At 34.0% G+C, this 26,654-nt stretch overlaps 1 protein-coding gene across 5 annotated transcripts in view; it reads left to right on the forward strand.

Moving 5' to 3' along the window:
* NCOA3 (nuclear receptor coactivator 3) overlaps positions 1-26,654 on the forward strand; it is a 105,716-nt gene that overhangs the window by 23,704 nt on the left and 55,358 nt on the right. Inside the window, exon 1 of one of the 5 annotated variants that reach the window (XM_074347390.1) lies at positions 5,136-5,216. The exons of the other annotated variants lie outside the window; for them this stretch is intronic. The gene's annotated coding sequence lies outside the window, so the exon portion shown is untranslated. Of the gene's footprint in view, positions 1-5,135; positions 5,217-26,654 lie in introns of those variants that run through there. 5 annotated transcript variants of the gene reach the window in all.

The raw sequence follows: 26,654 nt of genomic DNA on the forward strand, positions 1-26,654 counted from the left end.
ATAGTTTTCTTTTTAAGTGAATTAGCGTTTTTGTCTTCCCCTGAATGTCCAAATGTCATAGTAGTCTTATGTATGGGTGTTTGTTATTCTGACTTATTTTCTTCAAGTATGTAGTAAGTCCTTTCAGTGAGTAGTTTATTGACTCCCCCCCCCCCCCCCAATCAGGATGGTTTTCTTGAGTTGTAGGATTTGTTTGTTTGTTTTTGTTGTTCCATTTCCTTGGTTTTCTTCTGTGGCAGAAGACTGTATCTAGGACAATACATTATCTTCTTTGGGGACATGCATTTTTTATATATATGTTGGATCTTTGTATACTGTTCATGTGAGATAAACCTTCTGTTTCTAGACTTGTATATCCACTTGTCTTTTCAAACTCTCCATTTAGATTTCTGATAGAACCTCAAAGTCAGCATGTCTAAAACTGAACTCCTGATCTTCTCTTCTAAATCTTCTTTAAGAAGCGATCCATGTCTCCTTTGTTGGTGACTTGATTTTTCTAGTTGTGCAGGCCAAAACCTAGGCTCCTCTTCCTCTCACCTCTGTATCTCTAAGATGTATCTAGAACCTGACCAAATCTCAATACTTCCACTGAGCCCACATCTTCTGTTGCTTACATTACTATAATAACACCCTAAAATGTCTCCCTGCTTTGTAATCCTTGCCTCCTTACTGTCTGTTAATAACATAACAGTAGGAGGAATCTTTTAAAATCCTAAGCCACTTGGCATTCTTCCCCTTGAGAATCTGCAGAGGTTTTGCCATTTCACTCAGTAAAAATCAAAGTCCTTACTTGATGTATGAAGCCTGGTGTGATATGATTTCACCTTTCGTTTGTCTTTCTGTCTTCCTCACCTCTGATCCAGTCTTGTTCTTCATGTTATAAGGGCACACTCCTGCCTTTGGGTGTGCCCTCTGTGTGGAATGCTTTTTTCATCAGGTACCTCTTTGATTAACTTCTTAGCTCTTTTAATGTCTCAAATACCGTCCTCTTAGTGAGGCCCATTCTTACCACCCTATTTAATACTGGGATCTCTCCCCTCATAGCACTAATCCTCTGACAAAGCATTTGACTTATTTACTTATTGTGTTTGGTGGTATGTTTTTTCCTCATGAATATAAGGATGGGGACCTTAGTCCCTCTTGCTCACTGATTTCTCTCTCCAACACTTAGAGATGTACCTGGTGTATGGTAGACGTTCATTATTCATTTGTTGAGTGAATAAATATGCCCTATATTTCCTTGAAAGGAAGGTGTCCTTCTCAAACTATTCTCCCACTCCTGTCTGTGGCATTTTTCTGGGGCATAGTGTATCTTTCATCTTTAAACTTTGTGGGACTAAGTTAGGGAAATCCCTGGTCTCTTTTGGTTTTGTTTTAGCTCCTGGTCTATTTAGACTGGAACTGGTTCTAGAAATCCGGTCAGGATGGAAGTTGGTTAAAGATAGCATGTTCTGTTAATATGAAGAGACTGTGAGCAGTAGTTAACCATTTATCATATGTACAGGGAAATTTCTTTATTTTCTTATTCTGCCAGCCTAATAAAAACAGTTCATATCTTTTACTGAATTTTCAATGGCAATTTGAGGAAAGGGGGTGGGATATATGTAGGTATTAATAAACATGTGATTGAAAATTGCTTTATTAAAAAGTATATGTGCATATTATATCTTGTCAATATTTCTGTGACTTTGTTTTCAGCAAATTGAGAAAGTTGCAATAGTCCAGAAAAGATTGTATCATGGCAGTTTGAGTAGTCTCCCCAAAAAGGCTACTCTACTCTATACATGACTATCAGGTACAAGATGTGGAATATAGCAGTGAGGCCTTCAATTGGAGAATGTGATAAAGTCAGTGAATGTTTTAAAGGGTCTCAAAAAAAAATACCATTTAGTGAGCTTTTTCTTTTTTCATTTACTGAGGTTTTAAAAAAATTATTAGTTATTATTGAAAACATTTGTTAAGTATTACTTTTCTCTGTTTGGACTAGATGTAATGCATAAAAAACTTAAAAGGTGTTACATTAATACACGTTCTCTATAGGTGATAGAAAATTAAAATGTTAAAAAAAACACAGGAAAGATCATTTTGGTGCACACCTTTTCAGTCTTTATAAGTAAGTATACACAGTACATAAGAAATGGAAATGGGATCATATTATATGTTATAATATATTGTGTCCATTTTAAGAGGCTGTCTAGTGTTTTATTATGATGTGGACGTATCATAGTTTATTCAGTATTCTAATGTTGTCCATTTAGGTTATCTTTATTTCCTAGTATAAAATAACTTTGCAGTGAAACAAGCCGACTCAGATACAACAAACTAGTAGTTACCAGAGGGAAGAGGGAGGGGCAACAGATGTAGGGGGTTAAAGGGTTATTATGGGATTATATGAAATCATGTGTGTGAAACATTTGAAAACTGTAAAGTATGATAGAATTCAAAGAATCTTTCATTTAATAAAAAATAACATTGCAGTAAAAGTTTCTCATTATTTGATGTCTTATTCAGTTGAAGTGAAACTGACTCAATGGATGTTTAAGTATCCTTGAGAAATTTATATTTCTTTGTCAAATAATTTTAAAATTGTACATGAAATTAAATACGGCAGCCTTAACAAAAAGAGGACAGAGTTCTAGGAGTCTTTTAGACTATTGATACTAGTTAAGATAAAGTTCTTTAGAAGTTTAATTTGCCATTTGCAGTTATGAGTTCTTACTACATTTTTTTTGGGTAAGTAAAATGTTGGAATGAATGAAGGTTGCTTTAGGTGAAAAACCAACATGCCTTCAGCCAACTACAGAGGTGTTTTTTTTTTAAGTACTTGAGACAGTGCTTGAATAGGTACTGATATTAAGAAGTGTAATAGAAGACTGCGGTAACTTCCCCACAATGCGTGCTCATTTTGGTAAGAATTAGTACTGTGTGTTCCTGCTTCCTATACATACATATCTTAAAGTTCTTCTGTGGCACCACAAAGAGCTTATCTGCTGTATAATATTTAAATGTTTAATTAAATCAAGTAAATTAACATTTATTAGTTAAATATTTACATATTTGTTTTAGTTTTAACAATAATAGAATTTTATTTTTGGAAAAAGTTTCAAAACTTTCCATCCAGTTTCTTTTACATGTTTATTTTAGGCATACTGTATCAATACAATTAAGGAAAATGATTTCTTTCCAGATTTTTATAAAATAATTTGTTTATTAAAATGATAGATGCACATTTAAAAAAGAAATTCAAGCAATACAGAAAGTTTTTCTAGAGGTACCTAATACTAATATTTTTGTTATGCACCTTTCTGCATTTCTCTATGTAGACTTTAACGTATGTTAGAAATAAGGGTTTTTTGCATGCTGTTCTGTAATCTTTCATTATTGCATCTTAGGTGATGAACATCTTTTGAGGTTAATAACTTGAAATCAATATTTTTATGATTTGTACTATGCATTCAACATCTTTCCCTCTCCCCTTATTTCTATGCGTGCACTGTCCTTTAAATAGTCTGTCCTTCACCAATAAAATGTTAGGTTGTTTCCAATTAGAAGTCTATGCTTTAAATGCTTTACTAACTTCTTAACTAAATAAGACTAAGACTTGCATAGTTGACTTTATGTTTAAAAATTATCTCCTCTCCTCCAACCTGTTTTTTTTTTTAAATTGAAAAAATCTTAGGAGTTTATTTGAAGTTTAAAAAAAAAGGGAAAAGGGTCTTTATAAAAGCAAATACTGTTGAAGTGAAAAGTAATCCTCCTTGGGTATGAATGATTTAAATATTTCTGCACTTTTAGTTAAGGTCTTAAACAGTAGTATATTTAATGCTAACTGATTATAGAACGTGTCCAGTAGATTATTTTTCAATTTCTATTTCCCTTAAAAGATTAAATATGTTTTTAGGATAGGATTGTTTATGTAAGTTTTAAGCCACTTAACCTGTGAGTTGATAAATGTGTTTTCATGTTAAAATAGAAGTAAGCAGGTAAGTGGTTGTCTGGTCATATATCATGGTATATATAGCCTTTTCTAAGTAGTTATTCTGCATGTTGTCTCTGAATTCTTTGGTGTTTTGTATAGATGAGACACATCTTTTCCCTTTTTAAAACTTAAATCAGCAAGGAGAATTTAAATTGATGGGACAGTTTTTCTTCACGTTGCAGTCATAGTTGGAAGCAAAGTATTGTGGTTTTTGGAATTTCATGTATTGCATTTTAATAAATCTGGCTGTTTATCTGTAAATACAAAATACAGTTTTCTGTTTTTAAAATTTGGCTGTAAGATTGCTTTGATATGAATTAACAAAGTACTAGTGTATAAGATATTTAGTTCTCCCCCTCCCTTTTACTTATTTAGAAAAGATGTAATAGGAAGAAGGTTTTGAGTGGATATTTGGTCACAGATTTATACTGTATTTTTTTTTTTTTTTTTTTGTAGGGGAGGTAGTTAGGCTTATTTATTTAATGGAGGTACTGGGGACTGAACCCAGGACCTCATGCATGCTAGACATGCGCTCTACCACTGAACTATACCCTCTCCCCCAGATGTATACTGTATTGATGTTGTCTTAGCTAGATATAACTGTGAGGTAGAAGTTTGTATGGTCTGGAATAATGATACTTGGAATCAATAAAAGTCAGAGTCTTACACTCACTTTGATATGTTATTGTGGAGTCTTAATTCTTTTGTCCAGTTGCTAGCCTTCTGTTGGGAGGGTATACTTTATTTTTTTTTCCTCTTTTAAATTTTTTTTTCCTATTTTTGGGAGAGTATACTTTAAAAAATGAATAAAATAGGTAACTTACACATGTATGTAATTCACAATATATTTATATTGATATGCACAAATATATAACACATAAGATTGTTTACAAGTTTTAGGCCACTTAAATTTTTCCTGTGAGCTGATAAATGTTTTTTCACGTTAAATTGGCAGTAAGTAGTGATTTTTTGGTATGTCTCTTACAAATATACACTAATACAAATTAATAACTTTCTGGAGGAAGTATTTGTTTCCCTTTTTGTGGTCTTAGCTTTGGAATTAATGAGAATTTGTAAAGGAAAAGACAGTGTTCATTAATGCTCAGAGCATCAAGGTGCTTCTCTTCATGTTGATTTCCTGACCTCTGTTTGGCAGTAGGAGCTGTTGAAGTTCACTTGCTCATGGTGTCTTGATGTGGGTTTGGATCTCACTTGGGATCCCTGAAGACTTCCCAAGGTCTGTATGAGCACAAATAATTTTAATAAACTTTTCATTATGAAATTTCAAACATAAAAAACTAAGAATATTGTATATAATGAATTCTCATGTAACTGTCTCCCAGCTTTTCAAACAGTTAACTCATGGCCAATATTATTTTTATTTATACTCATTTTTTCCCCTGTATTATCTTGAAGCTTGAAGCAAGTCCTAGATAATATCCTATTCTGTCTGTAAGTTTTCGTAAATATTTTTAAGCAATAAAAACTAGTTTAAAAAAAGTCACCTTAAAAAATCGCTTGATATCAAATATCCAGGTGTGTTCAGGTATTCAGTTGCTTGAAAGGTAACTATATTTTATAGTTGATTTTAATTAGATTCACATACTCCAATTTGTTATATCTGTTACGTCTTATTTTTAAAAAAATTATTTATTTTTTGGACAGGGAAATAACTAGGTTTATTTATTTGATGGTAGTACTGAGGATTGAACCCAGGACCTTGTGCATGTTAAACAGGCACTCTTACCACTGAGCTATACGCTCCTCACTATGTCTCTTTTAATTTAGGTTCCTACTGCTTCCATCTTTTTTTTTCTTGCTTTTTTTTTTTTTTTGAAAAAAATGAGATTGTGTCTTTCAAAATTTTTCATTTTGTATCTGAGTAGTGTCATTTAGCACATTCTTCTGTCCTCTGTGTTTTCTATAAATCCGTGGTTAGATCTAGAGACAGTAACACAGATCATTTAAAGACAGTTTCCAGATTCATAAACTTTTGTCTTAAATCCTTAAGTCAGTCTGCTTGAGAAAGCCCTGCAGTCTTTCTCCAGGTGTCTTCTTTCACGATTGTTCTAATTGCCAGAAGAAAGAAATAACTCTTTTTACTTTGTTGCATTGACAGTGGGTGTTAGAAAAAGCTCTGGGTTTGAAACATGTGGGCAATTACAAATATTGATGTCAGGGTTTAGTAAGTGAAGGACTCTAATGGCTCAATAACAAGTGGTCTGTCAGGTGCTTCTGAGTCTGTTTTCATAAAAATCAAAATGGAAGGGAGTGTTAATCAAATTGGTCACTGGAAGATAATGAAAAAATAATTTTTGATAGTTCACTGAGATTTTTGTCATGTAACTAAGATTACGTTGTAAGACTTGAGTGACATTGCTTTCACATAACTCCTTCCACTTAATTACCTATTTATGTCAGCAAGTTTTATAATTTGACAAAGGAAAAAAGTATAAATTTTGATGAATACTGTTGCAGTTTATGAATATTATTTGCTGTGATACATGAATGCCCTGGGATGGGGGGATGGAGAAAAACCCTTGCCTGTGTATTTAACAGATTCACTTACAATGAAGAATGTACTTTTTACATATATTATATCAAAATTTGTAATATATTTTAAACAATCACATCCTAATACTGATTGTAGTAATTAGAATAAAATGTGTTTTCAATACCCAGAGCCTATGATCAGATGGAATTTAATTATTTCGATTTATATATCCTTTTGTTGCAGAGATGGAATGATCAATAAGATACTTTCAGGCATAAAATGATACTCCATTATGATTGAATACTGTTAGAGAAGAGGAATGGATATTTGTATTCCAGGAGAAAGGGACAGTTATAAAATTTCTGGCTGTTAGTGAGGGATGACGATAATCCAAGTTCTTTTGAATACTTAAGAGTGATGTAACAGTTTTAAAATGCTTGGAAATGCTTAAAATATCTTAGAAATTACTGCTTTGTAACTAAAGTTGATGAAGAATTTAAATGTCAACTTACAAATATTCTGGGTTGCATAGTTTTGAAAGATTCTTTTGGTAGGTATGTGAGGAAAAAGTTTGAAGTCCTTTGGTACTCACTCATGTCAGGCTTTGTGTCGATTTTTTTGGTGAAAAAATGACTGAAGTGTTAGCCTGGCTTTCCAGGAGTAGATTCTCTAGAAAAACTATGTCTATGTCTGAAGCAAAGACATGTAACTTTATATCAAAAGTCTAAATGTGGAGAAGCTTATGTCCTCTCCCCACCCCACCTTCTTGGCACACTATTGGCTAGCTCTTTAATGTGTACATACAGAATTACAAATTCATATTTTATATTTGGAATTTTAAGTCAACCCTCCCATTCCTCACATTTTCTTTGTCAAAATGCAGTTTGGAAAATAAATGTTCTTACTAAAATGAAAAAAAAATTGACAGTGATTAAAAGAAGATTAGTGGTGATTCTGTTAAATTTTTAAATGTGCATTTTTAAAAATAAAAATCATTTGTTTGTATCTTAGCAATTTATTTTGACCATATCGGAAACAAAATAAGGAAAAGAAGAATTTTTACATGGCTTAATATTTCACTGTTAAGATAATGTGTAGGGCCCCTCCATGAAGAATAAATAAGAAGGCTAAAATAGAAAGGTTAATGTAAATATTTTTTAAAATTAATTTTTAAGGGAGGGGGTGCTTGAAGGTAGCTCTGTTTCCGTAGATTTTTAAATCGTCATGCACCAGGTTGGTCCTTTTGCTGAGGATGAGGCATTTTTGTGGTAGTGTTGCCATGGTGACTGCCTTCCAAGTGCTGCCTCAAGGTCACTCATCACTCACAGCCCTGAATACTTGGATTTTGTTAAAGAAAAATATCAACACTCAGTGGGTAAATTGAAGTTAACTATCACATTGCATTATTCAATCAAATCTAGCAAAATTACATTTATAAACCATGTTTTCTGTCGGCAGTGATGATAAACGGCATTTTCTTTGAATATTGGATATTAATCTGCCAGATTAGAAGGCCAATGATGTATCTATAAATTATCCATAGCCTTATATTGTAATAATTTAATTTCATTTGTGACCATTTAAAAAAAATGAAGCTGCTTTATTTTATTGCTTTTACGTTTAGTATGTCTAAACTTAGCTGCCTCTAAGTATTTGTATTTTTGATTTGAGACAAGGGCAAAGATTCCTTAATATTCTTTTTCTTTTTGGTAAACTTAACTTGAAGTTGCCAGTTGCTTTGTTCATATTAGGATCATCTTTTTATTTTCTCCAAACTAGATTTCAGAGATCTATTGTCTACTTGGTTTCTACTTCATGTATTCTTTGTCTTATACTGCTGTTAGTTTTCCTTGTCCTTCCTGGATTTTTATCTTTTAGTTAAAAATAGATGTTAAATGATCAGAGATTTTCATGTCTTGTTATCAAACTGGTTTTCAATGAAGGAAGATAGGAAAAGAAATGCCTCCTTGCGTTATTGTTTATTTACTTATGAATCTTATTCTAAGGAGAGAAGAATCGGAGCTATGTGCCTCCATTAGGTTGGAAGGTGACTTTGAAATCAGAGATGAGAAACATTTGTAAAAAGGAAAAGTGCCATCGAAACAAACAAAATGCTGTTCAAACACATATGACTAGAAAATTTAGTCTTTAAGCTAATTAGAATCCAACTAGTAGCTCTACCTCCAGGGGAACTGGGTGAATTGGTTTTCATAGAGCATTTTCATCTCTGCTTTTGCAGAGCAGACACCTTTGCAGTGTCTGATCAGGATATTTTACATGCTTGAAATTGTAATGAATGCAGAGCTCTATAGATAGTATTGCAAATGTGCCAGGTAGTATGTGCCAGCTAACGTTTGTTTCATTTATGCATATTTATGAAACCAAGTATGTTATCTGATGCTATTTTTGCTAATTTATTTGAAAAAGGAATTGATTTAAAACTCTGTAAGCTATGATGTGAGGCAATATGATCTAGAAAAAAGAATATTAGACTAGGAGGTCAGGGCCCTGCACTGATCCTCCATCTGTCTTACTGTGTGAGCTTGGTCAAGTCACTTTTTATGCTTTATTTTTTCTCATCTCTAAAGCAAAGTAGTTCCATTTCCATTGTGACCTTCCATGATTCCAGTCTCAGTATTGTTCTGTGTATTAAATTTGGATTATATCAGAAATGGAGAAAGATTGCAGTTCAGACTAATCTAAAATGTTGACTCTTTGCAACTGATTTGTCTAATTTCCAACTAATTTTGGATGTAGATTTATTTTATGTTTTCTTAGGTAATAAATATTAAAGTAACTTAGCGTTCTAGGTGCATATTTAGATTATTTTGAAAGGAGGGGAGGAAGAAGTTTGAGAGTGTGGCTGGTTATGTGACAGCAGTTTTTCTTTTTTTAAAATTTATTTTAAAGGAGACGCTGGTCTGTGAACCCAGGACGTCGTGCACAGTAAGCATGCATTCTGTCACTGAGCTGTACCCTCCCCCTTTAAAATTTTTATTTGTTAATTTTTTAAAATGGAAAATAGCATTTTAAAAAACGTTTTGTGACTAACACCACAAAGTTAGAATTAACTTTAGAAATAGAAATTGAAAAATATCAAATAGAAATTTTGAACGTCTTGAGTGGGCTCATTATAGGTTTAGAATTTTTCAATAAAGAAGGAGGGTTAGTGTACAATATATTTTTCTTTGTATTATTTAATTATTTTATTTTGGCAGAGGGGGAGGTAAATTAGGTTTTATTTTTGGAGGAGGTACTGGGGTTTGAACCCAGGACCTTGTGCATGCTAAGCATGCTCTTTACCACTTGAGCTATACCCTCCCCCCCAATATATTTTTCTTTGAAGTATTCCTTTATGAAATATCTCATTCCATACACAGGAAAGCATTAGACTCAAAACATGGTGCATGTCCACATTTCTTTTTTTATAGGGGAAAAATTAATGAGTTAAAATTTGTAATATATAAGCAGAAAGTGAAAGCTATTGTGATGTGGTATTGCATCTTACATACCCATTTCCATGCATATATAAACATACATAGTTTTTACTTTGTTAGATCATATTACACTTATTCTTTTACTGCCATCTTTTTGTCAGAACAGAGAAATCTACTTCATTTAAAAAATAATGACAAAGAGGGATCTAGTATAGTCTAAGATTAAACAGACCTCTATTGATTGGCTGGTAAAACAGTACCACAAAGAACATTCTTTTTCATCCTTTTTACCCACTTCTGCAGATATTTCTGTTGAATGCTAAGTCCAATTTCTGGGTCATGGAGATATCCCTAATGTTTGGATAGATGTTTCAAAGTTGCCTTCCAGAAAAATTTAAAAGTTTACAGTTCTCTTAAGAGGGACGCCTCCTTTTCATGTACATTTTCTTTGGATGGTGATCTTATCATAGCTACCATTTATTGAGTATCTACCTTGTGTTGGGAATTGTGTCAGGTGCTTAATTTAGCTCTCGCTAATCCTGGTAATCCTGTAAGATATTATTTTCATCCCCCTTTATGGCTGAGGAATTTGAGGGGTCAGAGAGGTGAAACAACTTCCTTAAGGCCACATAACTAGTAAATGGCAACACTGGGGTTTTAATCTGTTTCTCTGAATCCAAAGTCTGTGTTTCTTCTATCAAAAAAACAGTATTTCTAAAGTTGCTCATCTTGAGAGGACTGTCTTTAATAGGTGCACATAAGAATTCAGAATATGCATATTTTCCTTCAAAACAAGCGATAATAGTCACATATTACATATTAATAGTGTTTTAGATCAGCCATAGCCCAAATAGTATAGATAATGTACTTCATTTAAAACAAAAGCATATACGATATATAATTCCTTACCCTGGCTTTAGGTATTTGATTTTTTGACTTTGGAAATGTGTCTAACTGGTATTGAGATTAGCTTGAGGAACCAATAACTATGACTAGAAATACCCTGCCAGTCTTCAAACCCAGTGTAGTTTTAGGAAGAGTAGGCTGCGTTAGTTTGGTAGGGCTGCCATAACAAAGCACTACAAACCAGGTGGCTTAAACAGCAGTTCATTTTGTCATAGTCCTGGAGGCTGGAAGTTCAAGGTCAAGGTTTCTGCAGGGTTGATTTCTTCTGGGACCTCTTGACTGGTAGATGGCCGTCTTCTCCCACTGGCTTCATGTGGTCTTCCCTCTGTGCATAAGTGTGTCCAGGTTCTCGCCTTTCATAAAGGACACTAGTCATGCTGGATTAGGGCCCACTGTAATGATTTTAACTTAATTACCTGTTTGGAACTTTATCTCCAAATACAGTCACATTATGAGAGTAGGCGTTTACCCTATAAGGAATTTTTTTATGTTCACTTTAGTATGAAACCGTCAACTGAACAGAGGAGTGTGTCTGCATCCAAAGTTTGTAATCTTTACTGGCTTTTCATTTTCTGCTTACTTAAAATTTGTCATTTTATGACAGAGATCTCTTCCGTACTATACATGATTTCATCTCTGGGCAGGCTAGTTCCTCACATTCTGCAAAGCGTGGAGGAGCCAGAGGTTTTCTCCTCTGTGTTTGGCAGAATTCCAAACATCATTCCTGGAACCGAAAACTGAAGACATTTGGTATTTTAACAGCATGAAATTAAGTCATAAGTGTGTGTGCTTTAAATTGCAGAAAACTGTAGTAGCTGTGTTGGCATCTTTTAATTATATTTTAACCTCTTGAATCCAAGAGATTTATATCATTACCACAAATTATTTGATGGCAGAGTTATTCTTATTTTTCAGTAGTGCTTTATGTTATTTTCCTTTGTGCTTAATAACCAAAAAGATAATCTTAGAATATCTTCTTTAGAGAATTTCTCAATGTTACAAAATTTTGTGTAAAACCTTCTTATATATTGGTAAGCAACTTCAAGGTGTTTTGACCTCTGTAGGGAACGATTCTCTTCTCCAAGATCTCTGAGCATCCTGTACATACTCACTTGAATGTATCTTTCCTCTTAGCAAGCACATACAATTTTGTTGATACGTGTTAGGTGCTGTGCTTGAAATAATGCCGAGACTTGGACTCAGCCTTCAAGAGGGAGAAGAGCAAGAAGAGAGGCAGTTACTAGATGATAAGCCCAATAGAGATATTCAGAGTTGTTAGTTACCAAGCTTACTGGAGGGGAGGGTATAACCTAATTTGGGATTTGGAGGACCAGCTGAAAGAGACAAAATTGAAGCATCTGGGTAATCTTTCATGAGAGGTTATAAAGTACAAATTGCAAATGGGTGATGGGTCAATAGAATAGCATTCTAACGGGGAGCAGCTTGGCCAAAAAGACTTGGAGCAGTTGCATTGTTCTCTGGGAAGTGGTAAGTTTGTGTAGCTGGACCATTACATACAAGAAGAAGACTTTAGAATAAAGTTAGACTTTTGGAGTAATCCAGGGAAAACGTGCTACCTGAACTACTAAAGGGAGGTAGTAATGAGGTTTGAAAGAAATGGATGGATTTGAGACATACTAAAAAAAACTATACCATGGGATGAAGTAGGTACAGGACATGAGCTCTTAAGAGCATCTTATGTCTGAGCTCCTAGTTTGCTTACAGTAGGCATTTAGTAACCATTTATTGAATAATAAATGAATAAAGTATATAATGTTGGTGATGATCAGAGTTGATACATCTAACATATTCTTTTTTTCAGTTCTACATGTTTTTGGACATCTGAGTGTTGCTGTTAGGGAATGTACTAGTGGGATCTTCACATAAGTCTGTATAAAGATCTGTTAATAGACAACTTGTCGGAATATTTCCTTGTATTTCCCCCTAAGGTCGCTTAAATGGCAGACCTCCTGCAAGAATTCAGATCTTCTCAATTTAGGTGTTCTTTGTGGGGTCTCCTAAGATGCTTTTTTGTCGTGGTCACATTACGTATTTAATTGAATCATATTAAAATTTAATAGAAGCCCTTTTGAAGTCTTTATTTGGTATTATTTTGTTCTAAAGATGATACATTAAATCTTTTTTGGTGAAGGGAGGTAATTTGAATGACTTTTTTTCCCCCAGAGGTACTGGGGATTGAACCCAGGATCTTGTGCATGCTGAGCATGTACTCTACCACCGAGCTATACCCTCCCCTCCTAATAAATTAGATCTTAACTCTAACTTAACCTCATTGATATATTTCGAGAAATGAGATTGAATTGGCAAATTTGGTCTGACTTTCAAAAGTAATCATGGAACACATTAAGACTCTTAATGGGCAGGTAGGAAGGATGAAGTGTTCTTCAAGTTGGGATATGTGAGATCTAGAAGAGGACTTGCTTTAGTTCACTGCTGCTCAGAAGTGTCACTTGCTTTCCTTCAGTGTTTATATCATTTGGGTGATGTTAGAAGACCTCTCTATCCCAGGCCCACTGAATTGTAATCCTTCTGGGTGAGTCCCAGGAATTTGTTTAACAACTCCTCTTCCCACAGAAGATTCTGCTTCCTGAGAAGCACTGTCCTAGGCTAGACAATAGGTCCCACCTTCAGAGTTTACAGTTCTAGCATAGGGTTCAAAAATTTGCATTTCTGAGTTCACTGGTATTGGTGATGGTACTAGTCTAGGGACCACAATTGGATAACCACTGCTCTGTGACAAACGGAGTGATAAGGGACGTAGCAAGCATTGAGTGGGGAGATGGGTTTTCTGATTTTGGCAGGATCTTGTCACCAGCTAATGGTTTTCTAGACCCAAGATTCCTTATTCTGAAAAATAGGGGATGAAAGTATACATATGTATTATAACCCTTGATTACATATTGGAAAAGCTCAGTTTTAGGTAGTTGTTGGGTACCTGTTTTCTACTTGTGTGCCCCCTCCCCACAAATTGCAAGGTAGTTACTACTGGGTACTTTTATAATTGAAATTTGTACAGTCACATTGATTAATACAATTAAAATTTTGCAGGTGGTGGGGGTATAGTATAAAAAGCATGAACTTGGTATCCAGGCAATTCTGAGTTCTAATTAATTCCTGTTCTATCAGTTGTGAGGCCTTGAGCAAGTTATTCTACCCTACCTGAACTTTAGTTTTCTTATCCATGGACAGTGAAGTGCTATGCACCCTAGAATTCTTGTAAATGTTTGTTCTGTTCCTACTCTTTATGGTGGGATCTAGTTTAAAATAATTTAAACAATTTGTTTCTCTAGGTGCAAAATGATGAATGAAAATAGTTGAAGTGACAACAAGGAAAGGTCAGTTAATATGTGATGCTACCCAGATTTTCTTAATCTAGATTCCAATCTAAGGCATCTGGGGAAGCACTGAATAAATCCTTTTAGGGCAGCTAATGTAGCCCATATTTTTAATGAATGTAAACTATAAGATGATACTTAGCAGAATAGTTCTAGTTTAAAAAAAATTGGTTAAAGTTTTTGGTAAATGATGTGGTTACTAAAAAGATTTTAGGGAGATTACGTTAGTTATCACAAAAACTATTTTTAAGATAGGGATAAACAAATGTTAGGTGATTTGAAAGAATGCAAGTTCAATTTGGGCTATTCTGGTTTAGGGGATATGTCAGATGCTAAGTAATTGCACCTGTTCAGTGTCACTCGCCTTGAGGTCTTATTTTTGAGTATTAATTTTGCTTTTGCTTTTCATTGATATTTGAAGAGAAAGATTATAATCAGAAAGTTGTTTATGAGTGGTTTTTAATGACTTTTTTTCTATTTAAAGTGTTTGTATGGGCATATCATTTTATTGTGCATCACAGGTAATTGCATTTTTTTTTTTTTTAAACAAATTGAAGGTTTGTGGCAACCTTGGATCAAGAAAGTCTGTTGGTTGTGTAAGCACATTTGACTGTCCTATATGATTGGATTACCCCATTCTGTTTCTTATTTTGTGGTTGGCTTTATTCCTTTGTTTATTCCTATGTAAGTTTAAAAAGCTAATCTGTTCTTAGAAACAATGATCAGTAGATATATGTAAACTAAAAAAATTTCTGCAGTATATTGCATATATGTATTTACATGCAATGTAATGTGTATGTGCAGTCACACTGTGATAATTCTACCTAATAAAACTTAAAAAGGAAAAAAAGTCTATTGGTGCCAAATTTTCCAAAAGCATTTGCTCACTTTGTGTCTCTGTCACATTTTGGTGATCTCAAAATATTTCAGACTTATTTATTATTTGTTCTGGTCTGTGATCTGTGATCAGTAATCTTTGATGTTACTATTAAAATTGTTTTGGGGTGCCACAAACCCCGCCCATACAAGATGATGAGCTTAAATGACTGAAACGACAACAAAGGATTTAAATTTAGCATATTTCATAAAACTGAGTTGATAAAGCAGCAGCAGGGTTTGAGAAGATTGACTCCAATTTTGAAAGAAGTTCTGCTTTGGGTAAAATGCCGTCAAACTACGTTGCATGCTACAGAGAAATCCTTCGTGAAAGGAAGAGTTGATTGATGTGGCACATTTCATTGTTGTCTTATTTAAGAAATTGCCACAGCCACCCCAACCTTTAGTGACCATCCCCCTGATCAGTGAGCAGTCAACATTGAGACAAGACCTTCCACCAGCAAAAAATATTACGACTTGCTGAAAGCTCATATGATGGTCACCATTTTTTAGCAATAAAGTATTTTTAAAATTAAGGCATGTGCATTGGTTTTTTGGGTGTAATGCTGTTGCCCACTTAATAGAGACTATACAGTATTGTGTACTGTACTGTATATGGCATATAACGTAATTGTTATATGCACTGCGAAACCAAAAAATTTGTATGACTTCACTGTATAGTGGTGATCTGGAACTGAACCTGAAATATCTGAGATATGCCTGTATAGGACTTACGGAATTGAGTTTTTTCTGGGTTTTAATCTAAATGAATGTAATCAGTGGCTCAAATGTAGCTAAATATCAGCAGATTGGCTTAAGCAGATTGATTTAAATCTGCTTAGAATATTTTTATTATGTTAAGAATTCCCACCTACCATAGACAGAATCTTAGCATACTTGAGGGCGTGCTTCATCAGAAAGGACAAATCACAGCTTTTGGAGTCCTTTCTTAACTGTAAAATGACATACTTCCCTTATAAGTTAATGTATATTGTTACTGTAACTAATTTTATAGTAGTGTAAAAATACAAGTGTTATTGTTATATTTTCTGCTTGTACTCTCCAAGTCTCTTGGTAATGGAAATGGAAATTTTAAATTCTAATGTGAGATTTATTAATATCTTTCTTTTGAAAGCCTGAACATACTTTCCCACTATAGTGCTTGAAAACACTGCCTATGTGCAAACTTTTATATTCCCCAAGGCTTGTGATAAAGTGGTGTTTCCTGCTTATGTGTGTCTGGAAAGATATTAGTGTAATAGACAGCAATACCTTAAGTGCTCATTTGGTACTTACAGGCCTTGTCGTTATTAGGAATTGTCAAGGTCAGTATTGGTTTCCTTCTGTGTGAATCTGCCCAGTTACTTCAGGTTAGTGGTGGGAGTAAGGAGCTGCCTTTGAAACTGATTTGAAATACTTTCTTCTCTGACTGATTTTAACTGCGTGGTTGTGGTTTTTGTATTTAATAAGTTAAATTTCTTCTTGGTAAGATAGTTCTGAAGTTTTTGTGTGAATTATTAACAGTCTGTAATTCTGCAGCATGTTTTGGTAACATCCGAAGTTTGTATTTTCCCACTGATTACTAGTCCTCAAAACAAGTTTATTGGAGATTTTTCAGTGGAAAATCAGCAGTTTTTGCCTTGTCAAGGAAGTTTATCTATCACAATATATCTGGCTTGGCATATAGTAGGCATTTGTTAAATGTTTTTGAATTGGTGGGGAAAATTCTTAAATTATTTTTTTATGCAGATGATATTGCAAATACTTAGGACAGGTGTATGAGAATTTTAAAGAAAAATTATCCATTTTGAACTAAATTTAAATTTATTATTGAAGCAAGTTTAAATTTTTGTTGAGAACTAACATGTTTGGATTAATAACCCACAGATTGCATTGTCTTCAATGAAAATTTCACATTACTTTTCCTTTTTGGGAGCTTTGGGTAGCATTATAGAAATGAGCATATGGTATAGAAATTCTGCAGCTGTATTTTTTAAAGTTATACAACTCAATTATAAAAAAAGATAAAACTTGATTACTTAATTTATGTTAGATATTCACTTGAGAACTACAAAGAAATATGCTATTTTATCATGATTGAAAAAAATTAACAGACTTTGTTTTTACAATAGTTTTAGGGTTACAGAAATATTGAACAGATAGTGCAGAGTTCTTATGTACATCCCCACTTCCTGCCCCACTGTTTCCCCTGTTAGCATTTTGCTTTTGTGTGGTACATGATACATTTGTTATAATTAATGTATCAGTATTAATATATTATTATTAACTGAAGTCCATAATTTATATTGATTTACTCTCTGTTTATAGTTCTGTAGTTTCGAAAAATGCATAATGTCGTGTATTCACTATTACAGTATCATACAGAGTAGTTTCACTTGTCTGAAAGTTACTTGTGCTTCACCTATTCATCCTCCTCCCTTCTCCCGAACCCCTGGCAACCACTGGCCTTTCTACTGTTTGTAAAGTTTTGGCTTTTGCAGAATATCATATAGTTGGAATCATACAGTAGGTAGCCTTTTCAGACTGACTTCTTTCCCTTATCAATGTGCATTATGGTTCCTCCATGTTTTTTTTGGCTTGACCATTCATTTCTTTCGATTGCTTAGTAATATTCCATTGCATAGGCAATCGACAGTTTGTCCATTCACTTGTTGAAGGGCATCTTGGTTGCTTCCAGTTTTGAGCAATTAAAAGTAAAGCTGTTATAAACATTTGTATGTAGGTTTTTGTATGGACATATTTTTGAATCAGTTGAGTAAATCCTGTGTGTGAATGTTGGATCATATGGTAAGAGTATGTTTAGCTTTGTAAGAAATTGCCAATTTTCTAAAGTGGCTGTACCATTATGCATTCTCCAAGCAGTAAGAGTTCTTATTGCTCCGTATTCTCACCAGCATTTGTGATTGTCAGTGTTACTCGATTTTAGCCATTCTAATAGATGTGTGGTGGTGTCTCATTTTTGTTTTAATTTATAATTCCCCAGGGGCATGCTATGGAGCACCTTTTCATATGCTTATTTTCCATCTTGTGTCTTCTTTGGTGAGGTACTTTCGCCTTTTTTTAAATTGAGTTGTCTATTTTCTTATGTTTCTTGTTGTTTAAGAGTCCTTTGTATATTTTGGATGCAAGTCCTTTATCGGGTAAATGTTTTGCAAATATTTTCTCAGTTTGTGACTTGTCTTGATTTTTTAAATTTAAATTAAATGAGGTCCAGGAAGTAGGCTTGGTGTTTAGCTTAGTAAGGAGTTAGTATTTCAAGTGGAAAATAAGGTTTAAGATTATTTTATGTGTAAATAAAATATACTCTTGTCACATGATCTTTATTATTTTGTGATTATAAAAGCAAAACAATGTATATTTTCTATATATTTCTGCATTTTGCTTTTAAATGTAATTGTACAGAACTTTTAAAGGCTACTTCTGTTATATAATTACTAAAAGGAATGCTGGTGTGAGCACTTGGTACATAAGCTTTGTCTGCATTTCTAGTATTTCCTTTAGATAGACTTCTGGAAATAGGATCTGGATCAATGATTTTTAAGACTCTTGGTGTGTGTTACCTAATTGTTTTCCTAATCTGTTCTTTTTATATTAAGAAGTTTAACATTTTGTAGAGCTTAAAATTTTTTATTGGCATTTTCTTAAATTTTTATTTAAACGTAGTGATAACACAAAATTATTTTAATCCCATCTCTCAAAAGTACAGTAATGAAGGCCTTCCTTCAGTATAGTCACTCATCGAAGTATGTGTACCTTTCTCTACTTATCCCCAACTAAAAGCAGATAAATCTGTGTAGATTGGTCTCACTCTTTAAAACAATCCTGTTATGTTGCCTGCAAGTTTCTTCCAGTTATTTCATGGACGTCTTTTTAGGTGATTATTTTTGTAGATCTACTTTGTTCTTTTCAATGGTTATATAATATACCATTTTGGAGTGTCCTTTTTAAAACCATTTATCCAGTAATCCAAGAGACGTTATTGAGTTCCTGCCATGTGCCAGTTACTGGTGATAAATATCAATGAAGAGAGCATACTAGAATCTCTCACCTCAAGGAGCTTGCATCAAATTAGAGTTTATATTCCCCTACTGATACTTATTATTTCCCTCCTCCCTTTTTTTGCTCTCCTGTTGGATGCTATATTGAATATTCTTGTACATATCTTTTATATCTTGATGTATTTGTGCTATATTCCTAGCTATGGGCTTGTTAAGCTTAAAGGATACTTGTTTAAGATTACTAACTCTTGCCAGCTGGTATAATTTTATTTCATTGCTTGTATTTTACATTTCCCCAATCCTTGGAAGAGTTGTGCATGTTTTCATGTGTTGGCCATTTGTACTACAGTGATCCTCCTATTTTGATTCTTTGCCCGTTTTTCTTCTGATGTTGTCTTTCCTTACTAATTTGTGAGAGCTCCTAAGTATTCTGGGTTTTTATTCCTTGTTTGTTTGTTTATTTATTTACTTATTGATGATTTAAGTGGCTATTCCTTGTCTGTTTATACACTGCAGATGTTTTCTCCCAGTCTGTTATTGACGTTTTAAATCATTTTTTATTTTTTCTTAATCTGGGACTTGAAGAAAAGTTTCAAGATCTCTTCATTCATGTTCTTCAGATGTTAACATTTTTCTATATTTGCTTTCTCCTGTCTTTTAAAAAAATGTATTATTTTTTCTGAACCGTTTGAGAGTAAGTTGCAGATACGAAGCTTCTTTACTCCTGAATACTTTAGTGTAGAGAATTCCTCAAAACAAGGACTTCTTTTATATTATCACACTAAAATTATAAAAATCACAAAATTATTGTTGACAAAATATTCTGTAGATCTTATTTAAATTTCACCAGTTGTCCCTTTAGAGGGGAGGAAAATCCAAATTACATGCACTGTAGTCCTTTGTTTTGTCTCTTCAGTCTTTAATCTGGAACAGTTTCTGCTCTTTAGTTTCATGACATTTATATTTCTGAGGACTGTAGATGAATTATGTTAGGGAAGTCTCTCAGTTTGTATTTGTATAGTGTTTGCTCATGTTTAGATTCAGGTTCTCCCCTTTTGGAGGAGGAATACGATGGACGCGATGAGTTCTCAGTCCATCTAACCAGATTATTCCCGTCATTGATAATGTTAACACTGACCATTTGGTAGAGGCATGTCTGCTTTTTCCATTGTAAGATTACTTGTTGGGAGATTCTGTGAAGTTTGCTGTGGGGTTTAGCGGCTTTGAGTGTGTTATTATGGAAATATCCTATTACTCCTTCAACTTAAACCCACTAGTTTTAGCTTCCATTGGTGATTGTTGCCTCCTGAATGAATACTATGATTTTGCCAAATGGTGATTTTCTAGTTCCATCATTCCTTCTATATTTATTAGTTGGCTTTCTACTGTAAGGAAGAGCCTTCCCTTTATATATATATTTTTACATTTATTGTGGATTTATGAATTATTCAGTAGATTGTAATTCTTGACCATTATTATCTTGGTGCTTAGATTGTCCCAGATTTGTCCAGTTGGTGTTTAACTTTGATTACGGGTTTTTTAAAATTTTTTTATATGGAATCTACAAATATGTGCTAATTTTTAACACATTTGAATGTATTGATTTCTTTAGACGTCTGGATTTTGTGTCGTACATACGGAAAACCCTTCTTGCCTAAACTCTGATTTCCCACTGTTCATATCTGAGTCCCAGGTTTTCTAACCTTTGCTGCTTGCCTTCTGAACATTCCATTTCTTCTAAGCACTGCACTGGGGAGTGGCTGAGAATAGAGAAAAAAGGTAGAGAGAAGCCCAAATGGTTGCTATGCATAGTGAAAAACAACCATTAAGACACAAAGCTTGTTTTAAGAAAAAAGAAAAATCAAACTACAGAAATTGAAATCCTGAAGTGTATTCAAATTCCTCTTTTCAAGCAGTGTGCTAACTGTATTTAATCTTAATGATTCAGGACATTAGGAGCATTATTATTACTTTTTTCTTTTTTTTTTTTTGGCTGTGGGTAACATCTTTTGTATCCCCTGAATTAAAAATTAGGCTGAATGACTTGAGTCTAGACCACTTTAATTTTAAGAGTTTTTGTGTTTGTTTTTTATTTTGTTGCTTTTCTCTATTTTCCTTCTCTATTGTTTGCTAGCCAGTTAGCTGTACTTTCTTGCTGTTATTAATGCTTTTATTGCTTCTAATAGTCTCTCCCTTCTAGTTTGCTGTGAGTGTGGGAAGCCAGGTTACCCACAGTTCTAATAAGTTGGGCTTAAACGACAAACTCATGTGAGGCCTTGTCATGATTTTGCACTTTAGACATGGCTTTTCCTGACAGTGTTGGTGACAGCGAGAATCTCAGTCATTCAGTCGTCATAACTGCCCTTTAAGATAGATATGGCAAGAGATGTTATCTCTAATTTATAGAGAAGAAATGGGTGGTGGTAGTAACATAGTAATTAGGAGAGCTGGAATTTGAATCTTTTTTCTCTCTAAATCTATTGAATAATCATTGCTTTTAGTAATATTCCTTTGTGCCATCCATACCTAATAATACATTCTAGAAAGCTATGTCGTATACTGGCTTTAAATACGGTTCTTTAATTGATTTTATTAAGCATAAGTTTTAAAATGAAGCACGCTACTAGCACATAATTTTCACGTTCCCATTAGTCTGCAGTGTGGGTCCCAGACCAGAAGTGGGATGAAGATTGAGAATGTTGAACTTAATGATAATAAAATAGATACTTGATAAGTATTAATTTCATTATCTATCAGTACTATTATATACAGTGCTATCTGCCTGGAACCCTCTTAGCACGGTTGGTTCCTGTGAGCTCTCAGGTTAAATGTTGCATCTTTAGAGCGCCCTTCCCTGACCTGAAATTACTTCCCTCTTCCTACGTCCCTTCTCTTCTATATCCTATTTATTTTTTTTATGGTACTTAGTCACTTTCTAGAAATATCTTGTGTATATGTTTGGTAACATCCAGAAAAATGTAACCTCTGTGATTTCAACCATTGTCCATCCTTAGGGCTTACCTTATCTGAAAACTAAGTGCTTAAGTCTTCCTTTGCCACCCCCATATCATATCTGGATATGATACATATGATCATATCATATCTGGAATATGATACGGTTTTCAGCAAACATTGTGAAATGACTGTAATGACCGTATTCGTCTTTTCACTTGAGAGGTATGGTTGAGGCTTGTAGTCTAATGTGCTTTTCAAACAGTAAGCATATAGCATAGTTCTATTATTGCTGATTAATAATACCATTTTATATGGTATACTACTTTCTATTTTTTTAAACAGAAATGTTCAATTATGGGATAGCCAGTCCATCCAGTTTGAAGCTGTAGAAAATAATTACTGGAATTTTTTTTTTTTTTTTGAAACACTCTGTGACTCTTAAAGAGTGATTCTCAGACTTACGTCTATGAAGTACTCTGACAGAGCAAGGAGACATGCAGGCCAATATTTTGTTTGCTTTTATTTTATAGTCAGTATTTCCTTTTAGGTTCTATTTTTGTCACAGAAGCTGCATTAGTACAGGAAGAAGACTAGGCAGTTAGCTGCTGTACCCCCAGTTTGGTTTGTCTAGTTTGCCAAGTGAGGAACACATTGGGTGCTTGGATAAAACCAGGGGAGAAGAATGATTTAGTTGGAGATGTGAGGGAAGAATTGCACCCTGGTATGTGGCAAGAAGCTAGCTGCCTACTGTTTAACTCTATGTCTTGTTCCCAGTTATTTTTAGAATAACGCATTTGATGGAAAAAAAGTATAGAGGATAGGAGAAAATGAGGAAAAATTTATTCCCTCTCAGTGTTTCATAAGGTGTCCTGGAGAGGAGTATAAATAACTAATTTTAAACTTTGTCCATTTTTAGAGTTTGTTCCATCTCAAAGGCATGTGACTAGGTCTTGTTGAATTCCTGAATGCCTTTCTTTGCCATGCCCAGCTACTAGATTCTCTAAATTCAAGACTTCTCAAAGTAACTTTAGCTTAGTTGCCTTCCTTTTCCTAAGGTGATATAAGAAGCCCCTTTATATATACGTAAAACCCTGTGCACATTAAATAATAGCCCTTTCCTGCCAGTCATTGGAAGGTAAAAAATTTAAAAAAGAAAATCAAGCCATATCAGTTTGTTTGCACTTGAGCATCTAATATCTGGTTTTTTTTTTTTTTTTTTCTGTTATTGAAGTTACTGAACCAAAACTTCAATCAGAGTGAAAGGATGGGGAGTATAAGGGAAGGATAAAATTCTCAACTTACGTAGAAAATAGAAATATAATGGCTTTGAACACGTTGACAATTAAAGGCCAAGTTTTGTGTTTATTATACAACAGTTAGAAGCACATTGCTGATTATGTATCTCTGGAATATCATGGTTTAAGCATAACTCCCATTTGGTAGGTAGGAGGAATGAGGCACACAAAATCAGTCTAATTTACCCAAGGTTACGTAAAGACAGTTATAAGGGGCACGTAGATTTCCTGACTCTACCTAATATTTTAAGCGGTTAGTTGACATTTTATAGAACCTCAGAGAGGACAGGTGAAGTACTTAGTATGGTTTTCTAGCTGTACATAATAATTGCTCAGTTAAATCTTGCCGTTATTAAATTTTCAGGGAGGTTTGTTCTGGTTGCTGATAATGCATATCTTGATGATATGTTTGGGCACAGAGATACATTTGTATTAATGTTGATAAGAAGAAAATTGTATTTCAGTACGAAACTTCTGCAAATATTTCACAATATATAGGCTTTTGTGTTTTGGATTTCTGCTTTCATGACTTTTAGGCCATGTTTGGTTTTAGATAAGATAAATTTGAATCTCTGATTTCATTTTCTTTAGGGGCCTGTTTCTACCTTTGTAGGCAGTTTGCATAGCAAGTACAGGTTGTACTGTGTAGAATGCTAAGTTTACTTCAGTGTCTGGTATTAGATGATTTGTATAGTATTAAGTGAAATGTTTTAATGTATAGAAGATGCTTTTGATATACTTTTGACATGAGTATTATATATACTGATTAACTTTCTGCTTTTAAATGTTAAGGAGTGGGAATATTTTAATCTTTATATGCCAGGAGTTCTGGGATCTTCCAGTTCCCCTCTCCTTTTATAGCTGCTGGTGGAGATGGAAGCCTATTGCAGTGTTAATAAATGCCATCACCCATTCCCTTCCCCCAGCCTTACGCAGGAGCCTAGTTTGCCTGCAGCTGCAATGGTAGGCATCTTTCAGGAAGTGACCTTGGCTTGTATTAATCAAATTCAGAACACACAAAAAGCTTCTTGCTAACATGCTGACTTGATGTAAAATTTTATCGCATCCATTTTCTTTCAAAATGAGGCCATCTTGTAAAAAGAAGATATACAGAAGACTCTTCTAATTTAATACTAAAAAAGCTTCTGCAAGCCATGTTTAAAGAAAAAAAACATAGATTTTAAAAGTGTAGACTTTTTATAGACAAACATGCATAAACTTAAATCATGAAGGTTTGGGAGTTACTAGAAAATTACTTGTTTTAACGCTGAATTAAAAAAAGACCCTGTATTAGCATCAAGTTTATTTACTATCTTAACAACTACATTAAATTGCTATGGAAAATTTATACACTAGGAATGTATTTTGGGGCCCTTTAGCTTTTATATATTATAAGTAAAATACTTTTGTATATTGGTTATCTTTGGGTGTTCAGAAATAACTGTGGTGTCTTACTTTGCTGGTTTGGGTAAGAAAACTAATATCCTACATGAAATCATTTGCTTAGGTAGTGGTAATACCTACAGGGGCTTCTAAATATGACTTAAATTTAAGTCGGACTGCTAAAATTAGTGAGAAATATTGCTAACTATAAATTATCACATCCGTTTATTTGGTATTTAACTGATCATTATGATAGAGCAGTTAATGTTGCTGTTTCACTTTTATCATGTAATGCTTCAAAGAAATCTAGTTTTTATGTGTAGGATAGTTAAGGTATGTATCTTACAGATCTTCATTTTAACCTTGCTCAGTGTTAAATGTAGAATGTTGGAAAACGAGTATTTTTTGGATTAGTTTATTGATGTTTTCTGAATTTGGGGGAAATTTACATAAAAATGAATTAGCAGCTGTGCTATTGCCTAGGGGTTCACTCTTGAGTTTGTGGTATATAGGAATCACTTCTGGGTACTGAAGTGTTTTGGAGGAGAAATATAGGAAAAGAGAGCTTAAACCTTCGGGGCTGTACCTGCATTTTGGTTGATGTACAGTGTGAAAAGTACATATATGTTGCATGTTTATATTAATGATTTGGAGAAGAGGTGCGGAATGTATGCAAATAAAAATTTGGGGTTAGATAAATACTTTAATTAAATGTCTTCAATATCTGAGTTATTTTTAAAGCATTTATTGGAAATACAACCAGCATTATCTTTATTGTATTGTAAATTGTTCTTAGAATTTTGCAACCTCATGGAGATAAATCTCTTTTTAACCTGCCTAAGTTCACTCTTTGTCTTGATATCAGCATTAGTGACTGGTTTGTTAGATACTACAGGATAAAGAAACTGATTTCAAGGAGAATTCCTCAATTATTTTTACCCTCAAATACCAGTTTAAAGTGTATAGTCTTAAATAAAATTGTCACCTTGAACTTTAAATGTTCTTTGCCTCTCTCCTGCGGCTACTACTCCGCGGCCCCCCCTCTCCTTCCAAAAAAAGAGGGAAAAGAGGAAGCCTTACAAGAAAGGGAATATATGCAGAGAAGGAATCCTGGTAGCCAATGAGTTAATGTTCATTTGCAGCCTGAGGGGTCAGCGTGCAGTCTCCGTTTCCTGATTGGCTGCTAAAAGGTGAAATTGAAACCACTGTAAACTTTTGACCCTGTAGCAATTCTTGTGGAACGCCTTCCACTGGTGGAGCCCAGAGCTTCAACTCACCTCTCCACCCAGCCCCTCCCACCCCCTTTCCTGTATTTATTTTGTGTGATCGTGCAGCACTGCATGCAGTTTTTCCAAGAGAGGGGGGAGAGGGAGGCTGAACAAGCACCAGCAAGCGGCTGGCTTCATGCCTGTTTTAGCAACCATGTCATTACTAACTACAACTCAGCCAGAGATATGGGGCCTGTTAATAAACTGGTCTGCTAACTGGATTTTTTAGTTTTCTCCTTAATCTCAAGGTAATTTAAAAATTGCAGAATGGTAATATTTACCGCCATTGTTCATCAGTGAATAGTATCGTTGTGTAAGCAAAATGTATGGCATAATTTCCTGAATATGTTGAGTTAAAAATAGCTTTCATTTTCAGCAACCTGTATATATCCCATTAATGCTTCCTATATCTCTTGTAATTTTTACACAAATGGCTAACGTTTTACAAAAGTTTTTCCTTCTTTGCCTTTGTTTTTTGTTACAGAGAAGCTCTAATGGTATTTTGGTTCTAACTATGGAAAATAATTGCAGAAATTATCTGTACATTAAAATTTTTTTTCCCCTTGGCTGAGGTAAAGGGTTTTGGATTTGTCTTGCATTCACATTTAAATAGTGCTTTACAGTTGTCACAGCAATCCTGTGAAAGGCAGGGCTTTCCTCTCCTTTAATACTGTTGTCAGACTGTG

The sequence above is a fragment of the Camelus bactrianus genome, chromosome 19 (genome assembly GCF_048773025.1).
Source record: "Camelus bactrianus isolate YW-2024 breed Bactrian camel chromosome 19, ASM4877302v1, whole genome shotgun sequence".
NCBI lineage: Eukaryota > Metazoa > Chordata > Mammalia > Artiodactyla > Camelidae > Camelus > Camelus bactrianus.